The sequence below is a fragment of the Mya arenaria genome, chromosome 11 (genome assembly GCF_026914265.1).
Source record: "Mya arenaria isolate MELC-2E11 chromosome 11, ASM2691426v1".
Classification (NCBI taxonomy): domain Eukaryota; kingdom Metazoa; phylum Mollusca; class Bivalvia; order Myida; family Myidae; genus Mya; species Mya arenaria.
The window spans coordinates 18,656,665-18,664,985 of record NC_069132.1 but is presented as its reverse complement, the minus strand read 5'-3'; the positions used below and the strand labels follow the sequence as shown (position 1 = coordinate 18,664,985).

The 8,321-nt window shown below is 34.9% G+C and overlaps 1 long non-coding RNA gene across 1 annotated transcript; it reads left to right on the top strand.

Annotated features, from left to right (window-relative positions):
• The first annotated feature begins 5,660 nt into the window (after nt 1-5,660).
• On the top strand, nt 5,661-7,900 carry LOC128207670 (uncharacterized). Its single transcript, XR_008256748.1, has 3 exons — nt 5,661-6,457; nt 6,705-6,808; nt 7,844-7,900. It is a non-coding gene; the product is annotated as an uncharacterized LOC128207670 (long non-coding RNA).
• Nucleotides 7,901-8,321: the final 421 nt, after the last annotated feature.

Below are 8,321 nucleotides of genomic sequence, written 5' to 3'. Positions count from 1 at the left end.
ATCTGAATTTAGCTGAATTTTGCTGAAAATTTGTCTGAATACCATCTGAATCATTGCTGAATGTGTGCAGATAACCTGAAATTGCAAAAGCTGAATCAAGTCTGTAACACTAATTCAGAAAAAATCAGCGTTGTTATGTTTCTGAATTATGTCCGACAACACTGCTCAGTTAAATTTCAGACTTTTATTCAGACTTTTATTTCTGAATATTGGCTGAGCTGCTGAAAAATGGCTGAAAATGGAACAATCCAGACATAATTCAGACTGGTAAGACAATATTCAGAGGGTTGTTCAGACAAGTTTCTCAGACAGTATTCAGAGAAATATTCAGACATTGTTCAGGTGAGGTCCCCAGTAAAAAGTTTGGCAGTATACCACTGGAATTTCAGTGGTATATCAGCGGTGAATTTTGGTGGTCTTCCACTTAAGGTTTAAGGCTGGTACTCCACAATACCACTGGAATACCAGCCGTAAACTTTGCGAGGAATACCACCAAAATATATCCATGGTTTACCCCTGGAATAAAGTAGCTAAAAATACAAAATCATTCCAAAATTAAGAGCAGATATAGTAGGAAATTCATTCACATTTGTTGACTTACATGGAAAAATATTTAGTCAGGAAAATAATTGAGTCAAAACATAATTCTTAAAGTTCTAAAATATTTCCCTTTTAATATTGAGTGCTTAGCACAAGTCACAACACATTTTTTATAGCTCTATATGTTTGCGTTGGGCAAGATCTGTGACATTAATTAGAAACAATATCCATGTTACAAATTATTTACTTCGAGGTCAGTTAAAACAACAGATTTACAGAACAAAACCTTACAAAACAAAAACATTTGAAAGATATTAAAAAAAAATAAGTTATGCAATTGAACACACATAAATCCATAACACCACTTCACTAAATGTTTTATAATGGTTTAAAAATTTAAAATGAAACAATACCAATCATTACAAAATATGACATATTTATGGTTTTGTCAGGAAGTCCAGAGTCCATGTATAACAGTTTTCACTTTTTATGTATACTCCTTGCCGGGTGATGTAATCATTAAAGATGATTCTTCTTCTTTAGGGTTCTTTTGTAAGTTTCAAATTTATTTATCACTGCAACATGACAAACTTTTTAAGCATCTAGTTTAGGTTAACCTACCCTATACAGGAACTGTTTTTCACTTCTTCTTTAATTAAGATGGCATAACTTTTTTAACAGTTTCCAAAATGGCATCTGTATCAATGTTGATGCCGACAGCAACTCACATGGAAGTTGTAACACAGGGTTGATTCTATACTGCAGTGCGGTAATATGTTCCTCCTATTTCCTCATTTTCTTTCTCAAATGGCGGTTGTCTTACACAATAAGTAAGGTCCCAGTATATTGCTTTATTCAGTCCTTGACATTCACAATTAGTCTCTAAAGACTGCAGTCCGTTTCCTTAATTCATTTGCAGTGTGCGAAATTAACCTTTTTTACATGGTAGCCAATGGGGCTGCAGACTTTGAGATTTCTGTAGCCCAAGCCAGACTTCTATAGCCCACCGGTTAACAGAAAAACGCATCTTGAGTACCTTATATGGTTAAAAACAAGGAATGATATATATGACAACTGTACAGTATCTTATTATATTTTGTATAAAATGCAAGTATGGTGGTTGTGTGGTCCTGTGTTGCCAGGGGGCAGGGGGGCTGGTGGTGGTTCGATGGGGGGGGGGGCGGGCTGGTTCTGTCAAGGCAGTTGGATTGTTGATGAAGGGGGAGGATGGAAGTCCTGTCAACATGTGCTGCTTGTGGCATTAGTGACAGGATTTTACAAACATCTATTTCATAATTTTCGGTGATTATTTAAAAAAAAAAACACTCAACAAAAACAACATCCAAACTTTAATATCTCACTAAAACAAAAAAAAAGTATTGACAGTCCGAAATATGATTTCCGTCAAAATAATTATTTTCAAGCAGTATATAGCGTATAATTGCTTGACAAGGGAGATTACTGCAACAGAAAATATCCATAACAATGAGAGATTATCCGGAAGTCGGTCAACGGTGTCGAGGTAAACATTTACCCGACAATTTTTTTTAACCAACAAGCCCGATGATTTCATCGCCAGTCGGGCTACCTTAAAGGATTTTTTCGTAGCCTGTGTCAATTTTTCGTCGCCACGGGCGATCGGGCTACCGTTAATTTCGCACACTGCATTTGATGACAAAGATGATTCGACCATGACATTTTCTTAACTGTTGAGGCTTATGACTGAGACTTTGACATCCATCTTCCAACCTGAAAAATATTTCTAATATTGTTTTTTACTGCAAAAAAATGCCAATAACTTAAGGTGAGTTGGTTATTAAATCAGTGCGAATTTCAATGTCACAGGTATATTAATTAATGACCGCTTACTATATTTTTTCGAACCAAAAAGCTCATTTTTATTGAGTCTGATTTTTTTTTAAAGATTCTCATTCCTGTCTGTCACCACCCACTCCAAAATGTTTTATTTGATGAATAATGGTAACTGCAAAAATAACCAAACTATACACAATAATCATGTTTAATTTTATTGAATTTGATTTTGTCATGGACAGTACATTCATAGGGTGTCACCTATGTGCATAGCAAATAAGTTCCACACATATGCCATATTTGTTTTTAAATCAGGATGAGAATCTTTCAATGTGCTTTTAAAAAACATCAACTTACTGAGGGATTTGGCAATTTATGGCTTAGAATGTTTTTCTCATTCTCTGTTTAATGAGATCTCCTTCACAGAAATCTAATTGATTCTTGTGTGGACGGACGATTTGTTTTTGCAAGCTCCTATAGGCTATAGGCTGGCTAAAATAGATGAAACAACACTTCAGTTTATTTGGCTGAACAGGTTAACAAAAATGTGAAAATAAAAGACAAACATGGCTCGTTAACTTAGCATCAAGTTTCTGAATAGACAAATTTATTAATTGGCAACACAGGATAAGTGATTTGAGATCATGAAAAATGTGATGTTATGGTAAAAATATTGAAAATAATAACTATCATAAACTATGAAAGATGACTGACAACTGTTCCTATTTCTAGATAAAAACTAGCTCAACAGAAGTTTCATTAACAATTACCTTAAGAAACATATATAATAGTTGTTAAAAAATATATAACAATGAAGAATTAGCTGTATGCTACTCAAAAACAATCGCTAAACTGTGTTTCTACACAAACGTATTTTGTACATTTGTCGCGAAAACATATAACAAAGAACTTATTTGCTCACAACTTTTAAATGTTATAATGTCGTTTTAAACAATAATATTAGTGTAAAAGATAGTTATGAAAGTTATTTAATAACACCAATTACTTTGTTTTAACTTACCTAAAATCGAAGAAATAACACTTAATTTATTTGGCGCGTTGTCGAACACGGCTGAAGTTCGAAATTACCTCCGCCAGTGAAGAGCGTTCTCTAAAACGCGTAACCGTAAAAGAATAAGATTATTTTGTTATATATGTGAGGCAATCGATAACAAGTTGTCAAATTAATTGCAATATTTTCACATTCATAGAGATCGTTATCCTTTCAATTTTATTTTAATTTTATTTATAATTAATAAAGACGTAAGCGATCCGTAAGCGATACCGGAAGTGGGTGAGAAAAAAACATCAACACTGGACATCGGTTTGTGTCATTTTCAATGATTGTAGAGTCGTTTTAAGTTTAGTGAACCTGTAAACAATATACCTTAAACCTGTTTGACAACTAATTAACCAGTGCTGGCAAAGATGTTTTGTAAATTAAAGTATTTTAGCAAATAGGGCAATTCAGGATATCTCTATATATTGCGTCAACCATCAAATTCGGACAGCCACGAATTCAATTAGACCATCAGCATGTTTTTCCTGGATTAATTTAATACTGTACCCTCACTGGTCTTCAATTCTATTAGTTGAAGTGTTATTTTTTATAACACTGTCTGTCTAATAGTGAGATCAATACCAGCTCCCATTGTGATTATCTCTATCTTGGACGATCTGATAAAAAAAGCAGGTAAGTGTAATAAAATTGGAAATGTTTAAGTTATATTTTATTCTGTATTTAATTGGCAATACAAGTTTTAATTATAATGTATACAAGGTTACATTTAAGCCCATCATGGTCAACTGCCAAACAATTGGTCTGTTTCCTTGACCATGTTCACTTGAAATAGACCATGGTTTATAACTGTCTTATATTAGACCATGGTCTATCATGGCTGACTAAACTTGGTTTATTTATTGTGATCTTGGTCATCATTGTTCAAGACCATGGTTACCTAGTAGAACCTGGTTAGACCATGGTTGATCATTGTGGACCATGGTTTATATATTGTGGTCTTGGTCAACCATGGTCAATCATGGTTCAAGACCATGGTTACCTAGTAGAACCTGGTTTGACTATGTAGAACCAATGATTGACCATGGTTGACCATGGATGAACATGGTGAACCATGGTCACATTTCGCAGGGGAAATCCTCTAACATTCAAATATTTAATTTGTTGGATGAACTAAGGTTTATATTGATAAGAGATTGCTTCAGTTTGATTTAAACTAATCACCAACAAAAATATATGCATTTAAATCACACAATGTAAACAACTGCGCCACAGATCTTATCTGTATGTTTTGGGTTTTTAAAATTTAGCAGTTAAATATAGATTAGCATACTGGTAGGTCTGGTTGGTCTGTTGCTTTAGTTGCTAAGTAAACATAATGTCAGTGATTTCATCACTATTTCTATTAAAATATCAGTTTTCCTCTTCAGGGCTTCTCACATTTGCACCATTTTTTTACCATTTGAATCATAAAAAGATAACAAACACATGAACTTAACACTTTGTGAATATTTAAGGAATGTAAGGGGTCAGATTTCAGATTGCTCATTATTGCTGGAACACTAAATACTTTATTTGATTGTGTACACTGCACTTTCTTGTTAAGCATTCATCCAAATCATTTGGGTAAATTTTGGCAGAAAAACTGCTTTTGGATTTATACTGGTCATCAAAACCGGCACTGACAAAACATAAGACGTGTTTAATTAATGTGCGGGAAAGAGGTTTAAAGGTGTCGGCCCACAACGAAAGGCTTGCGGGTTGCAGTACCCCTTTAAGTAGTTCTTGAAAAAAATGATTCTCTGAGGTAGCATTTGATTATGTGTACATTGTATTCTTGTATGTATTTTCAAGTTAACACATGATTTATATAAGGTTTGTATAATTTTAGTTTTATTTAAGTTTTAAAATTTTGATATTTTTTTTAAGATTTGCCTGCCCCTGTCTGAACACTTAAATTCTTGGTCTTTGGTCTATTGTCTGCAACTTCAAAACACACTTTTTGGAACAGGACACATTTTCCTGATATTTTATCCAGTTTGACTGCAATATAAGTTGTATTTATCAATAATTTAAGTAAAAAATGACATTTATATTTCCATAATTACCTGGTAGTTATTTGTTAATTTGTTTTAATTCATGGATAGGTTTATTGCGAGTGTCATGGAAAGCTGGAACTTTTCAGTACACAAGGCGGCTATGGTAAGTTGCGTCAAGATATCCTTGGGACCCCCCCCCCCCCCCCGGACACGCAATACAATTCGTGTTTCGCTGATCTGTTGGCTGGGATCAGATCATCCATTTAGGGATTTAGATATGTTACCCCAGCCACCAGGCTGAATGTTTAACCGTCACCAGACACTCTGCCATGAATGTGAGAGAGTTTAAAGCTATTTCTTATTTTCCTGTGTAACTATATTGATGTTTGATTAAATTTACGCCGTCGTGTTACTGAGTAACAATTTGAAATTGGGCCAAAATCATCAAGCTAGAGTTTTGCATAATCTTTTTCAAACTTCTGGGAGATTTCTGCCCTTGAAAGTATTTGCTCGCAGCCCGCCTCAAAGTTACACTTCGTTCAGTATTTAAAGCTTTCGGATACACTTTTTTGTTAATTTGAGATCTTAATGACGCTACATTGTACTTCTAAGTAAATAGATGCTCAAAGTAACAAGATGCTCTGGGTGTTCACTGGGTGACAAAGGCTACCCAGTATTGGTTGTTTCTTTTTTCTGAAAAGATGTTTCTAGTGAATTGCCAAGTTGCAGTGGTTTTGACGCCACAGAACCAGCACAGCTCCATGACAGATATATATGTTTTCGTCATTGATGTCAGTACTGCTGTATTGGTGGCCTCACAATTTCTGTGTGGAAATGTCATCTGATACACTCATAACGGCGTATTTCTAGCATAGCTTTCATAAGTGCATGGCCATTCTCTGTCATTTTCAGATACACTGTGTTGTGTGTGGATAAGAAATGCAGAGTGGTACCACCAATTACCTAAGCCACCATTCCCCTAACAGACAAAAGGCTCATGGGGACAGTTCCTGCAGTTTACAGCAAATTGTAGCCCTACAAACTTCAGGTAAGTGATAAATCTGGGCTTCAAGATATCTCTGTACTCACTTTAAGTTTATACTTCATTTGAACAAAACTTACAATTTCAGCATCAAAATCCAGGTTTAGATCCCAGACCGAACCTTGTCTCCTTTATTAAACTTCATTTCAGATAATCTATAATGCCACATACATGTTCACTACTTATGGTGGATAAGAACTTTCGCAAATTGATTATAAATGCGTTTTCCCAGATATACACCCTCCTCTTGCAGATACTGCCAAGCTTGGGTGCACTGGGCCGGTTATCCAGCCGTGTGGAATCAACATCTCCAGCTGAACTTGGGCCGGGAATTATATAAGAATCCTTAGCAGCATGGTGAGCTTTTGTGTATTTATTACCAGGCTCGTATACCCGTCCAGACTTCTGTGTTTAAGCTTTCCTTTCGTCATTTTTTTAAATAAGGTATCTCAAGTCTTTCAATGAAATCACAACTTTGGAGGCTAGATTTAAATTAAGGAACCATTATGTGTAGAAAGCCTTTTGGGTGATAAACAGGATTCTCATGGTTCATGGTTTATAATTGGCCTTGTGGACCTTTCATTCTTTACTTTGGTAAGAGCCGCTTAGGTATGTAAGAAGGGGGGAGGGGGGGGGGGGGTACAGATGTGATAGTAAACAGTGTTTAATAAGGTATATTTGTTTTTATTTTATCACCATTTTGAAGGTAATGATTGTGTTATCAGGGATAAGTAACAAGTTTAACATAAACACTGTAACATGTTCTTTATTTCAAATAAAGCTATAAATTATCTCTGGAGAATTTAGTCTGATCTCCATTTCTCAGAAAATGTAGCTGTCTAAGTGCCTATTCCATCAATGAGTATCACTGTCTTTAAATTGCTGTTGTGGTACAGTTTAAATGGCAAAAGTTTTATGGCCCTGCTTGTTTGCAACTCCTCATTCATTTTTGTACAGCGAGAAAAGTAAGGGAATTCTAGAGATTTACTAGAATTATGGATTGTTTTTACTAGAATTATGAATTGTTTTTCTTGAGTTACACAGTACATAAGGAGGAATTAGTGTGTACATAACTCCTCATTTTATTCCTGTTTATTATTTATATATGTAACATAGATGTGTACAAGACCTACGGTACTGTAGAAACATGCCATAAAAGAGCTCACTTTGATTAATTTCCTCAAAAAAAGATATCTTTACTGTTAAAGTAAGAACTTTTACTGCATAGTAAGTAATGTCTTCTGCTCATCTTTATGACATCATTACATGGAATGATGTCAACTTCCCAAGACACATTTCCACATGGCGCAGCTCATTTATATATATTGCTGATGGATTGTTTAGAATGGGACAGTTTTAATTGGACATAATGTTTTAATCGCCATTTTACAGAGTGCCAGCCAGTCATTGCTGTTCTTTGCATTGCTGAGGAGGACAGTCCTGCCAACATTTGTTTGTTCAATAACAGGTAAAAAACTGGTTTCACTTTACATTTTCAACCACTGTTCGATCGTAACAATTATCAAAGAACCGGCTAGTCTCAATCATGAAGCCGCTCTAATTAGAGTCAATGAACGATATAGATCTGGATACAAGCGTCTAGATGATCGAGACTAAATTGGCAACATGAGAACATTTATTTCCTTTCCTGATTTTTGAAAATTACATGAACAAATGACAATTCTACTACCATTTAAAGCTTGATTAATTTTCGGACAAATGTGTTTGTTTTAATTTGCCTTCCGCTTAAAGTAAACGTATATATACTGGGCAAGAAGTGCTGAATTTCATCGTGAATCACAGTGATTATCCAAAGTTTGAATTTGGTTCGGACATGTTTGACGGGAATTCAAAGACATTTTTTGTCAGC